The sequence below is a fragment of the Panthera uncia genome, chromosome A2 (genome assembly GCF_023721935.1).
Source record: "Panthera uncia isolate 11264 chromosome A2, Puncia_PCG_1.0, whole genome shotgun sequence".
Lineage (NCBI taxonomy): Eukaryota > Metazoa > Chordata > Mammalia > Carnivora > Felidae > Panthera > Panthera uncia.
Window position 1 is genome coordinate 25778852 of NC_064816.1, and position 19444 is coordinate 25798295.

The 19444-nt window shown below is 35.0% G+C and overlaps 1 long non-coding RNA gene across 2 annotated transcripts in view; it reads left to right on the forward strand.

Annotated features, from left to right (window-relative positions):
* LOC125929534 (uncharacterized) overlaps positions 1-19444 on the forward strand; it is a 233457-nt gene that overhangs the window by 592 nt on the left and 213421 nt on the right. For both annotated transcript variants that reach the window (XR_007459896.1, XR_007459895.1), the window contains exon 2: positions 18876-18964. This is a non-coding gene — a long non-coding RNA (uncharacterized LOC125929534). The remainder of the gene's footprint in view (positions 1-18875; positions 18965-19444) is intronic.

Sequence of the window (19444 nt, forward strand, 5' to 3'; positions counted from 1 at the left end):
GATCACATGGCCAATAAGTGATGGAGCTGATTTGGTGCTCTTGTCTAATGTTGTACTCAAGGCTGAGTTAGCTCCTGGTATAGTGTTATTAATAACCAGGTACCACTCATGGAGCGCCTACTACAGGCCAAGTGCTTCACAGGTCTACAACTGTGTGACATTAAGGATTAGTGTTCTTTCAGTTGAGAATATTTCATTTCAGCATTGATTAGGAATTTACTCAAGGACATGATGTTACTTTTTAGTTATGACTAAGCCTGATACTCTAATTCACCGAAAAGTCTTAACTATTTGTGTCCCCTACAGTATGCCACCCACTGTGAATCATGCACAGCATGAGAAAATGAATGCTGTCTGGACCTGCTCCTTATCAAGTCTAAGAAAACTGATAAGGAACAAACTTATTTCAACACACTAAGTCTAACACTAGGTGTGTACACAGGCAGAGGTGAGGCTGCCACATAATGTTGCAGTAAAAATATCTAGAATCCAGAATCCCTGATTCCTAGAGCTCAAACCTAGTTCAATAAGTCTTTGGTTAGATTCTGTGCTGGACGCATTGGGAATTACGGCCAATAGACATTGTCTCTTGTCTTAATAAGACTTGTTATCTACTGGGGACATTTATTCACTTATCAGATAATTCCTATGGTTGTAATATATGCTAGACACTACGCCAAGAACTAGGTATAGAGGAAAGGCCCCATCTCTATGGAGCTTACACATTCAAGGGGATGAGACACAATAAACATGTGAGTAAATAAATAATTACAACTTGTGATAAATCCCACGAATCTGGTGATAGGGAGTAACATTGGAAGGGCGTATTAGTTTCCTGTGACAGTTATAACAAGTTGCCAAAAACTGGGTGCTTAAAACAAGACCAAAAATGAAGGTGTCAATAGGGCAGCACTCTCTTTGGAAGCTTTAGAGGACAATCTGCTCCTTGCTTCTTCCAGCGTCTTGTGGATTTTAGCATTCCTTGACTTGTGACTGCATCTCTCCGGTCTCTGCCTCCATGGTCACAATGAATACCTTTTCTTTTTTTGTGTGTATATCTTCTCTCAGTATCTCTTACAAGGACTATTATGATGACATCTAGGACTCACTTGGATAATTCAGGTTTATCTCTTTATTGCATGATCCTTAACTTAGTCACATCTGCAAGACCTGTTTTCCAGATAAGGAAACATTCACACCTTCCAAGGGGTAGATGTGGGCATCTTGGGGGTTGAGAGGAGGTCCAATTTTTTGGCCTGACACAAACGGTGACTTTCACTATAATACAAAGAAGTTTTAGATAAGTGCCTTAAGAGAAGCAAAAAGTCAGTGTGAGTACAGGGGGAATCCAGGAGACATCTTAAGGCTTTTAACAATCTACCTGGGTCACTGAAAAGCATGTTGTAACAACAAAGCTGAAGAGGAACTCACAACTTTGTCCTGTGTTATTTTCTTTCTCTCCTTATCATTATCTGTATTTATTTGTTTATATGTTTATCATCTGTCTTAAGTTATTAGAAGGTAAATTTGATGAGGGCAAGGATTTTTTTCTATGTTCATCATTATATCTCATCTTCTAGAGTAGTGCTTGGCACATAATAAGTGTTTTGTAAACACATATTTATTGATTGAATTAAAGGAACCTTGTCCTTTCAAATTCACCATGTCCAAAATAAAACTTCTCCAGACCTGGGCCTTTTCCATGCTTCCCACTCTCACTAATACCACAGTGCCTCCTGTATCCTCTCTTCCTGTGGCATAGCAGCCTCCAAGATGGCCTCCACTGATCCACATCTTCTGGTATGTTTGTCCTTTGTATAATCTCCCCTGGGAAGTGTACTGGACCTAGCGACTCACTCTAATGAATATAGTATGGTGCTGTTAGGTCATTTCCAAGAGTAGGTTACAAAAAGATATGATTTCCTTCTTGCTCAGCTGCTTTTACTCCCTTGCTCTTGTTCTTCTCCCTACTTCTGTCCTTATACAAAGAAATCAAGTTTCTATATTGTGAGTACCCCTGGAGAGGTCCATGTTGCAGGGAACTGATGTCTCCAGCCAAAAGTCAGTGAAGACTTTAGGCCTGTCAGCAGTCACATGAGTTAGGTTTAGAAGTGAATCCTTCCCTGGTCAAGCCTTGAGGTAAATGCATCCCTGGTCAGTGCTTTCACTGCAGCCTATGACTAAGCCAGAGTCAGAGGCATCCAGCTAAGTCATATCCTAATTTTTGACCCACAGAAATTATGAGGTACTTATTGTACACTAAATTTTAGGGTAATTTTTTTACATAGCAATAGATAAATAATACACTCCCATACCAATCCATCACCTAAACCTATTTATCTATCTATCTTTCGTCCATTGTAGTCTCTACTCGGATTTACCTATGATTTGCTCTTCCCTGAACTACTATGATAGCCTCCTAATTCACACACCATGTTGGCTTCCCTTCAAACCCATCTGCACATTGCAGAGTCATATTTATAACACACAAATCCAGTCATATCAGTCTCTTGCTTCTAACCCTTTTGTGACTATAAACCTGTCTTCCTTTCCAGGTTCAATATATACAATATGCAACCCCCTTCATTTCAGTTTCTTTTAGTTCTTCATGTTCAACATGTGTGCTTCCACTGTAGGGTGTTGATATGTTCTTTTGAATAGATTACTTTTGCTCCCTTTTTTCTTTGGTTAAGGCCTACTTCTGTCAACACAGAGTTTAGATCAGGGGTTCCTTTCTCAGGGACACCTTCTCTGATTTCCCTGACTTGATCAGATCCCCCTATTTATAAGTTCTCATAACATCTTAGTACTTAGCATTACTGAAATAATTGAAATTTTGTTGTGTTTATAATATTGGCCATCTCTTTTAGACTGTCGATTTCAAGAGAGCAGGGACCATACCTGTTTTGTTTACCCTTGCATTCCTAGGGCCTAGTATACTAGCTCAACCTTGTACCTGGTATAACAAAACATTAGTTCCCCTGGATGAGTGAATGAGGGAGGGAGGAGATGAAGGATGAATATAATCTTAAAAGATAGGCATAGCCTTTGGTGTAGAGAAAACAAGAAGAAAGCAGTTGAAAATATGTTAAAGTAAATGGGTGAATTAATAATCTCAGTTTATTGATGGAAAAGCTAGTTATAGAGGTGATTAATCATAGTGCATCAGTAAGTCTCTTTACTCAGGTGTTTTTTTGTTATTTTATCACTGGTTTATTCAATTTAAGGCTAGAAGAAACCAGTATCATTTACTTCAATCTCCCTATCTCCTTGAGAGAAAGTAATTGTCCACTGTCCAGTTGCCCAGGGATTGTCATTGGATCATTTCCTGACCCTCCTAACTCCAACAAGTTCAGGAGATTTATAATTGGACTTTGATTAGCAAATAAGGGATAGGGCCTGCCAGGCAATAGGCATTTCAAAGACTGCCTGACTCAGATCAAAGTTGTTTTGTCTATGGTGAAATCTACCCTTACCAGTGATAGTGGTGTCTATAAAGCAAAATTAGAGTGTGTACTACTTTAACAATATGAACTCAAAATGAGAGCTAGGAAGAGACCCAATTTCACAATATCAGATGTTCTTGTTTGATCTGGATGAATGCAAGCCCATGACTATAAACTCTTGGATTTGGCTATGACTTTAAGAATGGCTACCAAAATTCAGCCCTGACACCAAAAACAAAAAAATAAACTAAAACAAACTTGGCTTAAGCCAAGTTATTTATGTACATTATACAGTGAAACATTTTCTCTAATTTCTACAGTTTTTAAAGAAGTCAATACATTTTGTAATTGTGCTAAATTGATTAACTTAATTTGACAACCTTAAGAATTAGGCACTATACAAGCTTTAAAGTGTTTGTCTTTGTTATACAAAGAAAGCAATTTGGTGGTGTATTAATGTTATTAAAGGATATTGGATAACATTTAAAATGGAACAGACTACTGTTTTTGAGGGTGGTGGAATCTTTGTCAATGTAGTCCTTCAAGTTAGATGCTATGATTATCAATTTGACAAGAAATAGTATTCCTTCGAACTAAGAATATACAGTATTTACTACAATATAGTTGTAGCTTATATTTTGTTTGCAGTTCATAATCAAATTATTTGGCATAATGGGAAGGAAAAGATACTGGTTTGATGGTCAAAGTTTGTTTTGCTGCACAATAATCTAGAAATATTTACTACTTGAAGAGTTATTTTATTCTATTTCCACATTATGGAATAACCTTATGAATAACAATAATGCCAAGTTGATAGAATAATTTAAAAACTGTGACTATTTTATAGTTAAAGTAAGTTGAGAAAAATTAGTGATACCTGAGTCATCCATCTGACTTTTGATTTGAGAGTAGTGATGTCTTCTTTTTTCAAGAAGGTGGGGTGTAGGGAACTATTTTGAGGGTTTTACTGTTGATAGATTTTTTTCCCCCTCTCTGGTTGATTAGGTTCTAATGACACTTTCCTGCCTATACCTTCAGATGACAAAATACTTCAAAATTCATGTATTAACTTGAAATTTCCCAAACTAGCTACTACCTGATGATTTTCTCAGGGGGAAAAAAAACTATTCCAGTAGTTGAATATTTGGGTATAAATACTTCTCTAAGATAGTTTTATAGAATAAGCACTTAGGTTTAGAAAAATGAATATAGTTGTAAAATGCATCTTTGAAAAGATTAAATGAAGTGAGCTGATATTTTTTTTCTTTTGTTTTAATTATTTATTTTTAAATTTACATCCAAGTTAGTTAGCATATAGTGTAACAATGATTTCAGGAGTAGATTCCTTAATACCCCTTACCCATTTAGCCTATGTTCCCTCCCACAACCCCTCCAGCAACCCTCAGTTTGTTCTCTATATTTAAGAGTTTTTTATGTTTTGTCCCCCTCCCTGTTTTTATATTATTTTATATTATTTATATATTTATATTTATATTATTTTTGCTCCCCTTCCCTCATGTTCATCTGTTCTGTGTCTTAAAGTCCTCATATGAGTGAAGTCATATGATATTTGTCTTTCTCTGACTAATTTCGCTTAGCATAATGCCCTCTAGTTCCAGCCATGTAGTTGCAAAGGCAAGATTTCATTCTTTTTGATTGCCGAGTAATACTCCATTGTATATATATACCACTTCTTCTTTATCCATTCTTCCATCGATGGACATTTGGGCTCTTTCCATACTTTGGCTATTGTTGACAGCACTGCTATAAACATTGGGGTACATGTGCCCCTTCAAAACAGCACACCTGTATCCCTTGGATAAATACCTAGTAGTGCAGTTGCTGGATCGTAGGGTAGTTCTATTTTTAATTTTTTGAGGAACCTCCATACTGTTTTCCAGAGTGGCTGCATCAGTTTGCATTCCCACCAGCAGTGCAGAAGAGATCCTCTTTCTTCGCATCCTCGCCAACACCTGTTGTTGCCTGAGTTGTTAGTGTTAACCATTCTGACAGGTGTGAGGGGGTATCTCATTGTGGTTTTGATTTGTATTTCCTTGATGATGAGTGATGTGGAGCATTTTTTCATGTGTCGCTTGGCCATCTGGATGTCTTCTTTGGAGAAGTGTCTATTCATGTCTTTTGTCCATTTCTTCACTGGATTATTTGTTTTTTGGGTGTTGAGTTTGGTAAGTTCTCTATAGATTTTGGATACTAACCCTTTATCTGATATGTTGTTTGCAAGTATCTTCTCCCATTCTGTCAGTTGCCTTTTAGTTTTGCTGATAGTTTCCTTCGCTGTGCAGAAGCTTTTTATTTTGAGGTCCCAATAGATCATTTTTGCTTTTGTTTCCCTTGCCTCCAGAGACGTGTTGAGTAAGAAATTGCTGCGACTGATATCAAAGAGGTTTTTGCCTTCTTTCTCCTTGAGGATTTTGATGGCTTCCTGTCTTACATTTAGGTCTTTCATCCATTTTGAGTTTATTTTTGTGTATGGTGTAAGAAAGTGTTCCAGGTTCATTTTTCTTCATGTTGCTGTCCAGTTTTCCCAGCACCGTTGCTGAAGAGACTGTCTTTAATCCATTGTATATTCTTTCCTGCTTTGTCAAAGATTAGTTGGCCATACATTTGTGGATCTATTTCTGGGTTCTCTATTCTGTTCCATTGATCTGACTGTCTGTTTTTGTGCCAGTACCATACTGTCTTGATGATTACAGCTGTGTAATACATCTTGAAGTCCAGGATTGTGATGCCTCCAGCTTTGGTTTTCTTTTTCAAGATTGCTTGGGTATTCAGGGTCTTTTCTGGTTCCATACAAATTTTAGGATTGTTTGCTCTAACTCTGTGAAGGATGCTGGTGTTATTTTGATAGGGATTGCATTGAATATCTAGATTTCTTTGGGTTGTATTGACATTTTAACAATGTTTTTTCTTCTAATCCAGGAGCATGGAATATTTTTCCATTTTTTTGTGTCTTTTTCAATTTCTTTCATAAGCTTTCTATAGTTTTCAGTGTATAGATTTTTCACCCCTTTGGTTAGCTTTATCACTAGGTATTTTATGGTTTTTGGTGCAATTGTAAATGGGATCAATTCTTTGATTTCTCTTTCTGTTGCTTCATTATTGGTGTATAGGAATGCAGCCAATTTCTGTGCATTGACTTTATATCCTGCAACTTTGCTGAATTCATGGATCAGTTTTAGCAGTTTTTTGGTGGAATCTTTAGGGTTTTCGTATAGAATATCATGTCATCTGCCAAGAGTGAAAGTTTGACCAAAGTGAGCTGATATTTAATACCAGTTTGTCTTTAAATATATAAATATTTTGTTGTCAGCAAAAGTTGTTAGATCTCAGTAGCAAGTTTTTTCTTATATAACCTAAATATATAGCCTATGTAACCTAAATATATATATTATAAATATAATAATATATAATATAACTAATATATTATATAATTATATTATATAAATATATTATATATATTATAAATATAATATATGTATTTCTTATGTAACCTAAAGATATAACCTATATAACTGGCTAACCTAAAGCCAGTTAGTGTTGACTCATGCTAAGAAGGCTATATAGAAAACAGGATATGCACATGCAAAAAAAAAGAAAAAATGAGGTTGGACCCTTATGCTACATAAAAAACAAACAAACAACAACAACAAAAAACCTCAAAATGGATCAAAGACGTAAAGATAAAACTTAAAAACTATAAAACTATGTTTTAGAAGAAAACATAGAGGAAGAGCTTCATGTCACTGGATTTGACAGTGATTTCTTGGATATGACATAAAAGCATAGGCAACAAATCTAAAAAAAGACAAATGAGACAACATTAAAATTTAAAACTTAATGTGCATCAAAAGACACAATCAGCAGAGTGAAAAAGCAGTCTGTGAAATGAGAAGAAACATTTGCAAATCATATATCTGATAATGTGTATATTTAGAATATACAAAGAACTTCTACAACTCTACAACAACAACAAAGTCACTTGATTAAAAAACGGGCAAAGGTCTTGAAAATATATTACAAACAGCCAATAATTACATGAGAAGTTGTTCAACATTACAAATCATCAAGGAATTGCAATTCAGGGGCTCCCGGGTGGCTTAGTCGGTTAAGTGTCCGACTTTGGCTACAGTCATGATCTCGCAGTTTGTGGTTTTGAACTCCAAGTCGGGCCCTCTGCTCACAACTTGGGGCCTGGAACCTGTTTTGGATTCTGTGTCTCCCTCTCTCTCTGCCCCTCCCATGCTCATGCTCTGTCTGTCTGTCTCTCTCTCTCTCAAAAAATTTTAAAAAAATTAAAAAAAAAGGAATTGCAATTCAGAATCTTAATGAATTATCACCTCACACCCATGAGGATGGCTCATATCCAAAACATGTAAAATTATAAGTGTTGATGAAGATGTGGAAAAATTAGAACTTGTGCAGTGTTGGTGGCAATGTGAAATGGTGCAGCAGCTATGGAAAATAGTATGTCAGTTCCTCAAGTAATTAATATAGAGTTATATGATTCACTTCTGAGTATGTATTCAAAGAAAATGAAAGCAGGTCTTGAAAAGAGGTATTTGTACACCTATGTTCTTAATAGCATTATTCACAACATTTAAAAGTGGAAGCAACCCAAGTGTCCATGGATGGATGAATGGATAAATAAAATGTGATATATACAATCAATGGAGTATTATTCAGCCTTAAAAAGGAAGGAAATTTTAACACATACCACAACATGGATGAACCTTGAGGACATTATGCTAAGTAAAATAAGCAAATTACACAAACATACACACACATACAAACATACTATATGATTCCACCTATAAAGTATATAGAGCAGAAAAAAATCATAGAATCAGAAAGTAAAATTATGGTTGCCAGGGAATGGGTGGAGCAGGGAGAAGTGAGAAGTTGTTTTTTAATGGGTGTAGAGTTTAAGTTTCACACGATGAAAAAATTCTGGAGATTGATTGCACGACAGTGTAAATATACTTAATAATACTGAACTATACACATAAAAATGTTTAAGATGGCAGGGTGCCTGGGTGGCTCAGTCAGTTTAGCACCTGACTTGGCTCAGGTCATGATCTTGCGGTCTGTGGGTTTGAGCCCTATGTCAGGCTCTGTGCTGAAAGCTCGGAACCTGGAACCTGCTTTGGATTCTGTGTTTCCCTCTCTCTCTCTCTCTGCGCCTCCCCTGCTCATGCTCTCTCTCTGTCTCTGTCTCACAAAAATAAATAAAAAATGTTAAAAAAAAATTAAAATGTTTAAGATGGCAAATTTTATGGGGTTTTTTAACCATAATTTTCAAAAATTTTATGGGGGGAAGGGAACTAATTAGGAAAAAAAGATCTAAAAAAGGCTCTTAGAAACAGCTTGAGAAACACTGTTACTAATAATTATATGAGTGTGTGTGTATGAGTGTGTGTGTACGTGTATGCATGTATGTGTATGCCCAGGCATCTCCATTTTAGCGGAACTATTTAAAGTTGGAGTGCTTTACTACTAAATACATAGCATAATAGCATGTATCTCCTAAGAATGAGGATAATCTCCTACATACCATTTTATACCATAACACTACATATATATTATACCTCAGTATCATTATCACATTCAAGAAATTTAATATTGAACAATAATATATTTTGATATTTCACATTTCTCCAGTTCTCCTAATGTTTTTTTTTTTCCACACAGGGTCAATCAAGGATCATACTTCAAATTTGGTTGTAATTTTAGTCTCCTTTATTTAGAACAATTGGGGTCTTTCAAGATGTTGGCATTTTGGATAGTTCACACCAGTTGTTTTGTAGAATGTCCTTCAATATGGGTTTGTCTAATTGTTTTCTATGACTAAATTAGACACTTAGGACAAAAAATCACTACATAAGTGATATAATGCATCCCTTTTGGAGAGAAATAATACCAGTTTGTCTCATTATTGTGATGTTGAGACTATTTGGTTAATTAAAGTGGTGAGTAGATTTTTCTATTAATATTTTTTATTTGTTTCTAATAAAAGGCATATATGCTTAGTTCAGAAAACTTGAAAAATGCAAAAGAAAAGAAAATCACTATAATTTCACTACACAGAAATAAACATTGTTATTGTTTTGTGCATGTCCTTAAGCAGTCTTCTATTGTTCATAATATAGTTAGTTATTCCAACTTTTATCTATTTAAAATTTTTGCTTTTATAAATAGCCCAGTAGTGAACATCATTGTCCCCTTCAACTCTTTGTCCTAATTTTTAAAAATTATTTCTGTAGGATTTCTAAAATGTCAGTTGTTTGATTAAAAGGTATTAACTTTTTCACTTTTGCTATTATATTCTCTGATTTTTATTTGGGTATATAGTACTCAAAAATTCCTCATCGAATGTAAACACTTCTGTTTCAACAGAATAAACAAATTAGTGTAAGAACCAGGTAGAGACTGGCTGTCTGCATTCTGTGCAACTAGTAGAAAAAGTCTTAACTGGCTTAACCCAGTCTATGGTAAGGTTTTTCTGAAGTCCTATATCCACAGGTGATCCAATCAGCTGAGGACAGGGCAAAGCAGGTATAGGACATAAGCAGCACTGTTAGGAAGCAGATTTTCTGAAGGAATGATGTAATAGGAAGAGATATTTGTCATTTCTAGTATGTTTAGTTTAACACTTGCTTTAAAGAAAAAAGTCTTTCTCAATGTGTTTGTTTTTGTATTTGGCACATAACATTCATTAAAAGTATCATTTCCCCCATGGTTTCCACCACAGGTCAAAATAATTCCCGATCTGTGATTAACTCCACTCCATTCTCTGTTATGTGGTATTGTACTCTTTCTAATACACAAATATGCTCTTGTCCCTCCACTGCTTAAATGCCCTTTAGTGATTTCTTACCGCTGTTAAGACAAAGGCCTTGCTTGGTAGTTGAGTGGATGTGAGAGATAAGGAAAAGGGGAGATTAAAGGATCCTGTCAGTTTATTGCTCAGATAACTGGGTGAATGGTGAGGTCATTCATGAGGAAGATCAGATTATAAGTTAAATTTAGATGGAATAAATTTGAGGTACCTGTGGGACATGCAATTTGAGCTATTGAAGAGGTGGTTGGGTAAATTGTTCTAAAATCCAGGATGGAGATTAATTAGGGCTAGAGATACAGAATCAGGAGTTACCAAATTCAGGTGGTAAGTAAAGACTCTGAGATAGTGGAGTAGAAAAACCAGACAGACTAGAGTAAGAAGAAAAGAAAGCTTGGGCAGAAATGACATGTGAGAGTTGGATAAAGGATCAAAAGGGAGCAGTCAAAAAAGTAGGAGAAAGACCATATATATTTGGTGACTCCTGTGCCAGTGGTGTAAAGGTCTTTCAAGAAAGGGATAGGACAGCAAATGCCTATGCTTCTGAGATTTCAAATAAGACTTGAAAAGTAACCTGGGAATCAGCAGTGACCTCTGCAAGATTACTTTTGTTAGAGCCTTTCACTTAGAAGCCAGACTCCAGTAGACTGAGGAGTGATTGGCAAGTAAGAAAGTGGTGACAGCAAGTGAAGACAACGCTCAAGAAGTTTGGTTGTGAAAGGCAGTAGAGAAACTTTAATAGCTAGCACTAGGGAGTTTACAGATTTTTTAATTATTATTTGTTCCCATTGGGAGAGACTTGGATTTTGAAGATTCAGAGGAGAGAGAGAATCATGTGGAGATCCCTGAAAAGGAATCTAGAAAATCCCTGAAAAAAAGTCTAGGATGTAGACTCTTACTACATTTTCCTGGATTATTTGAAATTTAACTTTATATTCTTGAATAAAATTTTAGTATGCAGGCTCTTTTGAAGGCTACAATTATAATGTACCTTTCCACTAGTAGGAACAAAAGCAAAATAATTTTTTTGTGTGTGAGCACGTTAAATTAATGTGATTTAATTGAGTATTAAAGACCTGTTATACAGACTACTGATGGCTTTTTTTGTTCAAGTATTATGAATAGAAATGTGTATGTGGTGATCTTTAAATAAATGTTCTACCATAGTTCTGTAAAACTATATGGGAATTTACAATTGGAGGCAAAAATAAAGAGCCAAGTGCAAAAACTTACAAAGCGTCAAAATTATGCAAGAAGCTAATCTGAATATCAAAGGACAGAGGATATAATTTATTTGTTATTATAAATTCTGTCTGGAAACTTCTTTTTCATACTATGTCAAAAACCCTTAAACATTCACAGTTTAAAATAGTCTATTTGCTGCTTTATAAAAAAGATTATGAATTTACTTTTAAAATAATTTTGTCACTGTTAACATTGGAGATAAAATTGCATCAGTACACTTTCATGAAGATGGTTTTACTTAGGAACCAGATCATAATGTTAAAAATAAGCAAAAAACAGGTTATGGTATCCAAAATTTTGGATCTTGAAGATGTTTGAACTGATTTGGTGATCATGTTATTATTCTGCTATTATATTGCTATCTTGTATAATAGAAATTTTGCTTTATTTGAGTACATTTCCCAAAACAGAAGTTAATAATTTGCACATTTGTTCTTTCAGCACTCTTTGTGTTTAAAGTGATTGAATGCTAAACTGAAACTGGCTCACACAATAAATAGTTGATTATTGGTTCATGTAACTTAGCTGTCCAGAGTAGATCCAGCTGTATCCCGAGCTCCAAAAGCATTGCCAAATTCTTTCTCTGTATTCTTTTCTCTAGTTTAGCTTAATCCCCTAGGCAAGCTCACAAAATTGCTGCAGATTTCTCAATCTCATTTCCTTATTTCTAAGTGGAGCATTTTGAGCCAAAGTCCTTACATTCACCTTAATCTGAATTGACTGAGATCAAATGCCTATCTCTACCAACCACAGTGGTCAGATAAATGTACATCCACATTGGCTTAAGACTGGGTTGTATCTATTTTTTAAAAATAGATATTACTTTATTTTATTTATTTTTAAAATATTTATTTATATTTTGAAAGAGAGGAAGAGAACACATATGTGTAAGCAGGGGAGAGGCAGAGAGAAAGGGAGACAGAGGATCCAAAGGGGGCTCTGTGCGGACAGCAGAGAGCTGAATGCAGGGCTCAAACACACAAACTGTGAGACCATGATCTGAGCTGAAGTTGTATGCTCAACCCATTGAGTCACCCAGGCACTCCTAAATATAAATTTTATACTTTAGAAAAGCTATAGATTTATAGAAAAATCAAATATATAGTATAGAGAATTCCCATATACCCCACATTCACCTTCCCCAATTACATCTTACATTAGTAACAATAAAGCAATATTGATACAATATTTTTAAATTAATTAATTTTTAAATTTACAACCAAGTTAGCATATAGTCCAACAATGATTTCAAGAGTAGATTCCAGTGATTCATCCCCTATGTATAACCCCCAGTGCTCATCCCAAGTGTCTTCCTTAATGCCCCTTACCAATTAAGCCCATCCCCCCTCCCACAACCCCTCCAGCAACCCTCAGTTTGTTCTCTATATTTAAGAGTTTTTTATGTTTTGTCCCCCTCCCTGTTTTTATATTATATTATTTATATTATATTTATATTTATATTATTTTTGCTCCCCTTCCCTTATGTTCATCTGTTTTGTATCTTAAAGTCCTCCTATGAATGAAGTCATACGATATTTGTCTTTCTCTGACTAATTTCGCTTAGCATAATGCCCTCTAGTTCCAGCCACGTAGTTGCAAAGGCAAAATTTCATTCTTTTTGATTGCCGAGTAATACTCCATTACATGCACGAGCGCGCGCGTGTGTGTATACATACACACACATATAGATGTGTGTGTGTATATACATACACACACATATATATGTATAAATACCATGTCTTCTTTATCCATTCATCCATTGGTGGACATTTGAGCCCTTTCCATACTTTGACTGTTGTTGATAGTGCTGCTTATAAACATTGGGGTGCACGTATTCTTTTGACACAGCATACCTGTATCCCTTGGATAAATACCTAGTATTGACTTCTTCCTTGCTGGTTCAGATGCCTTTTATTCCTTTGTGTTGTCTGATTGCTGCGGCTAAGACTTCCAATATTATGTTGAATAACAATGGCAAGAGTGGAAATCCCTGTTGTGTTCCAGACTTTAGGGGAAAGCTTTCAGTTTTTTCCTGTTGAGGACGATATTAGCAGTGGGTCTTTCATATATGACTTTCATGATCTTGAGGTATGATCCTTCTATCCCTACTTTCTTGAGGGTTTTTCTCAAGAAAGGATGCTGTATTTTGTCAAATGTTTTCTCTGCATCTATTGAGAGGATCATGTGGTTCTTGTCCTTTTTTAAAATTTTTGACGTGATGTATCACATTGATTGTTTTGCAGATATTGGACCAGCTCTGCATCCCACTTGGTTGTGGTGAATAATTCTTTTAACGTGTTGTTGGATCTACTTGGCTAGTGTCTTGTTGAGGATTTTTGCCTCCATGTTCATCAGGGAAATTGGTCTGCAGTTCTTTTTAGTGAGGTCTTTGGTTTTGGAATCAAGGTAATGCTGGCTTCATAGAATGAATTTGGAAGTTTTCCTTCCATTTCTATATTTTGGAACAGCTGCAAGAGAATAGGTGTTAACTCTTCTTTAAACATTTGTTAGAATTCCCCTGGAAAGCCATCTGGCCCTGGACTCTTGTTTTTTGGCAGATTTTTGATTACTAATTCGATTCCTTTACTGGTTATGGGTCTGTTAAAATTTTCTATTTCTTCTTGTTTCAGTTTTGGTAGTTTATATTTCTAGGAATTTGTCCATTTCTTCCAGATTGCCCATTTTATTGTCATATAATTGCTCGTAATATTCTCCTATTATTGTTTGTATTTCTGCTATGTTGGTGGTAATCTCTCCTCTTTCATTCTTGATTTTATTTATTTGGGTCCTTCCTTCTTTTTGATCAAACTGGCTAGTGGTTTATCAATTTTGTTAATTCTTTCAAAGAACCAGCTCCTGGTTTCATTGATCTGTTCTACTGTTTTTTGTTTTTGTTTTTTGGTTTTGATAGCATTGATTTCTGTTCTATTCCTTATTATTTCCTGTCTTCTGCTGTTTTGGGGTTTTATATGCTATTCTTTCCAGCTCTTTAAGGTGTAAGGTTAAGTTGTGTATCTGAGACATTTCTTCCTTCTTTAGGAAGGCGTGGATTGTATATACTTTCCTCTTATGACCACTTTTGCTGCATCCCAGAGGTTTTGGGCTTGGGTGCTATAATTTTCCTTGACTTCCATGTACTTTTAATTTCCTCTTTAAATTCTTGGTTACACCATACATTCTTTAGTAGGATGTTCTTTAGTCTCCAAGTATTTGGTACCTTTCCAAATTTTTTCTTGTGGTTGATTTCGAGTTTCATAGTGTTGTGGTCTAAAAATATGCACAGTATGATCTCGATCTTTTTGTAGTTGTTGAGGGCTGATTTTTGTCCCAGTGTGTGATCTATTCTGGAGAATGTTCCATGTGCACTTGAGAAGAATGTGTATTCTGCTGCTTTAGGATGAAATGTTCTGAATATATCTGTTAAGTCCATCTGGGCCAGTGTGTAATTCAAAGCTGTTGTTTCCTTGTTGATAATCTGATTAGATGATCTGTCCATTGTTGTAAGTGGGATGTTGAAGTCCCCTGCTATTATGGTATTATTATCAATGAGTTTCTTTATGTTTGTGATTAATTTATTTATATATTTGGGTGTTTCACGTTTGGAACATAAATGTTTACAATTGTTAGATCTTCTTGTTTATAGACCCCTTAATTATGACATAATGCCCTTCTTCATCTCTTGTTACAGTCTTTATTTTAAAATCTAGATTGTCTGAAGTAAGTATAGCTATTCTGGCTTTCTTTTGGTGACCATTAGTATGATAGATGGTTCTCCATCCCCTTACTTTCAATCTGAAGGTGTCTTTAGGTCTCAATTGGGTCTTTTGTAAACGGCATATAGATGGATCTTGTTTTCTTATCCATTCTGTTACCCTATGTCTTTTGATTGGAGCATTTAGTCTACTGATGTTTAGAGTGAGTAATGAAAGATCTGAATTAATTGCCATTATGTTGCCTGTAGAGTCGGATTTTCTGGTGGTGTTCTCTGGTCCTCTCTAGTCTTTGTTGCTTTTGGTCTTTTTTTTCTTTTTTCATCTTTTCTCTCCTTAGAGAGTCCCCCTTATAATTTCTTGCAGGGCTGATTTAGTGGTCATAAACTCCTTTAGTTTTTGTTTGGGAAACTTTTAATCTCTCCTGTTTTGAATGACAGCCTTGCTGGATAAAGAATTCTTGGCTGCATATATTTCTGATTCAGCATATTGAATATACCCTGCCACCCCTTCCTGGCCTGCCAAGTTTCTGTGGATAGGTCTGTCGTGAACCTGATATGTCTTACCTTGTGGATTAAGGACTCTTTTTTTCCTTGTTGCTTTCATGATTCTTTCCTACATTCTTTTCCTGAGTACCACTTACAGTTTGTCACCATTACTGTTGATGTCTGAATTTTTGGTATAGATCTTTATTCACCAGGAAAAGATGTTTTTTTCAAGGTAAGAAAAGGTGTTAGGGGTTAAGAGGGTTCCACATGAAGTTGACTGAATCCAAAAGTGCTCTAATTTAAAAAATGTACACAAATATCCTCTCTCCCCTCCCCCCATCCCCAGATTAATTCCACTAGTATTGTTGGGTTGGGATAGTTTGGCTATTTGCCATATCTATTACCAATTTCCTGTTACTGTTTTGGATGCTGTTACTGGCCTAATGCATTGTATATTCTTTCCTTATGCTGGATCCTCTTCTGGAACATCCCTTCCTAAAATCTAACTTTTGTTAAGACCCCCAATTCTCTATCAGTTAGGTATATCTCAACCTCAATAGTGGATAGAGTTTAAATATTTTCTCCTGGAAGGCTTTGGCCTTAGTGCAAATCACAAGATGCAAAAGGGTACACATATCTTTATAATTTATTCTGCCCCAGTACCCACAAACATCTAATCCTAATCCAAATAGACACATGTGGAGAGGGATGTTGTCTAACTGCACTGACAAAAAACATCTGGGTTCCAACTCTACTCAGGTTCCCTCTTACTAGGGGGATTTCCTTCTTCATATTACCCTTTCTCATTCCATAGGGGCCCAATGTGTTGTTTAGCATATTCATTGGAATTAAGCTATGAGTATATAGTTGATAATATTAAGAGAAATGTTTGTCTCCTAAAAGGACCAATATGAAGGACTTCCACCTCCCTTCTGTTAACACAGGGAAGGAGCCTGCCATGACCACCAAGATGGAGGCACTGGTAGAATTTAGAATGAGCTACTCATTCCACTTAAGCTACTCTTCTAGAATGAAGCTTCAGGGAGTTCAGAGGGGTTGAAAAGGACACAACAAAGGTAATAAGAGGGCAAAAGGCAGTAGAAAGGAATCCATGATGCTCATCTTACATGGTCTTCTGACATCTAATGTCTTGTTTGTGATAAGTTAATAGAAAAGATGTTTCTTTCTGTTCATAGACTTCCATGAAGTGCTTATAGTGCATGCATAATGCATATGTACACATATATACAATATCATAGTTCTTAAATATACCTTAATCAATTGAAAAGTCCTTGAAGCACAGTAAAGTTTAAAGCAAACATAGAAGATAAAGGTTCCTTCACTGATAATTTGGTTATGACAACCTTTCTTGAAAAGACTAGGAAGTCTTACAAACTTTTTGTGAAAACATTTTTAAAATGGTCTTCAGGTATATCTAAAGTATATACTAGCCATATTTATTACACAACACTTATGATTGTGTAAATTTGCTACTCTTCCTTAATATAAAAATTCTACTAATTAACCAAATTTAACCAGAGATTTTGGACCTGGTTACATTTTATTACCATGACCATTGTCCTAACAAAATCCCTAGTATAATCCCCAGGAGAAGCAAGTTACTTTAATGCACTAATCATAGAACCCTGTGCCTTTTTCCCCCGTCCCCACACTGTTTGAATAACCTTCAGTTTTAAAACTTACTGCTCACTTTGACCATGAAAACTCCTTCGCTGCATTTCCTTCTGTGTAGTTAGAAGTATTTCTCAAGGACAAGTTATTTATTCATTCAGAAGTAGATAGTTGAGAGCTACTAAGTGCCAGACACTGTGTTAGATATGGAGTATAACTGTCAACAAGGCAGTTTACCTCTGCTCTTCTCTGTAATCAAAAGAAGCTAAAATTAACTGAGAACTTAATGTGTGTCAAGCCCTGTTCTAAGTACTTTGTGTGTATTCTGATAATTCTCACAACCATCCTAAGAGGTAATTTTGATTTAATCCCTATTTTACAAATATACAGTGTGGGGGTGGAGAGGATAAACAACTTGCTCAAAGTAATACAGTGAAGGGTAAGCCCATGCTAAGCTACCTATACTGTTACAGGTAAAATTCTGAAAAATTCTGTTCTGAAAAATACCAAAAACTAATACAAATTAGTTTTTCCTGGAGGATGTGAAATCTCTTGTAGAATGGATGAAATTTGTAAATGTGAATATAAGCATGGGGCTGAGACTGTAAAAAGATATACCATTTACACATAATATGCAAAGTATTGAAATATATTTATTCAAAACAAAATCATAGTCTATTTTGACTACTGCTGTCATCAATTGGCTTTATTTTGTATATCTAAAATTACAAAGCAGCATTATTTAAGAGATATTCTATCATCCAGATCTGAAGAAGTTTGAGTGATACCATGCTGTATTTTTGGGGGTGCATGGTAGGAAATGCACAGCACCGGTAACATCCTTCGCTGCTATCTTTGGTCTTTCCCCAATCCTATGCTTTCTCTGTTGGCCTGACAGGTTGCTAAAGATAATCTTTTGAATGGGTAATCATGGATAATGCACTTAGCTAAATTTAAATTAATTAGAGCTATATTTAGATAATAAAATGGTTCTATTGAAAATAGGACTCATTTCTACAGAACAAAAATTTAATCTTTGTGTAATATTGCTTAGGGAATCTGGCACGCTCCTGATATGGAATTAGAATTAAGTTACTTAATACTTATTGAATTGTTTTAGCTTTTTAGTTTTCTCTCCCAACTTCTTTGTCCCATTTGTTTATCTCCTTGGTTGGCTTGTTTGGGATTTTTCCAATCCTTATATTTTTCACAATATTACTTCTAATTCCTTTAAGCTAAAATATAAATGCTAAATAGAAAAATATAATTCTGCAAAGGGACTTTAGCAGCTTTGTTTTCTGTTTATTTACTTGTTTAGGAAATTGTTCTGTAGTTTGCCAGAAAGCAATCCTGTTTATAAATAGTAGAATCACTGTTGGAATTATGATTTTCTTTAAAACTGTAACATATAATCTTAGGTGAAAATTTTAATATGTACTGTCATAAATAATGTTAATATAATAAAATATGAAATTTACACATTTTAATTTTATTTCAGGTTGGAATATACCAATAAATATGCTGTTACTGCTCAAACAAACCACTTCCTTGTGTTGCCATCTTCAATCAAAATGTAGACTGCTATAGGTAACTCATCTCCTCTTTTTATTTCCAATAGTTGAACTTAGCTGCAACATGCTGAAAACTGAATGGCTCTAATTTAGAAGATTCATGGTGTATAAAAAATATTCAATGTATGAAATTAAGAATCATTTCCATGTAACCATGTAGGAAACCCCCTGGGTGCATTTTGGCTCTTTGTTTGTAACAAATCACTTTAATTTGAGAACACTTATGTAAATACGAATAAGTATAGTATAAAAGTCTTGTGTGTTATAATACAAATTTTAACTCTCTAAGTGTATTGGAAACTTCAAGTTTTCTAGTTTAATTTTGAGATAATAGCATCATTTATTCAGATGTTAGAGCCTTATAAATTTTTTAAGTAGGAAAGATGATACAAATTTATGTGGATTTAGATTGGCAGATAAAGGTTGTATCAGGCCTTGTCTCTCTCTCTCTCTCTCTTTTTAAATTTATTTTATTTTTTTATTAAAATTTTTTTAA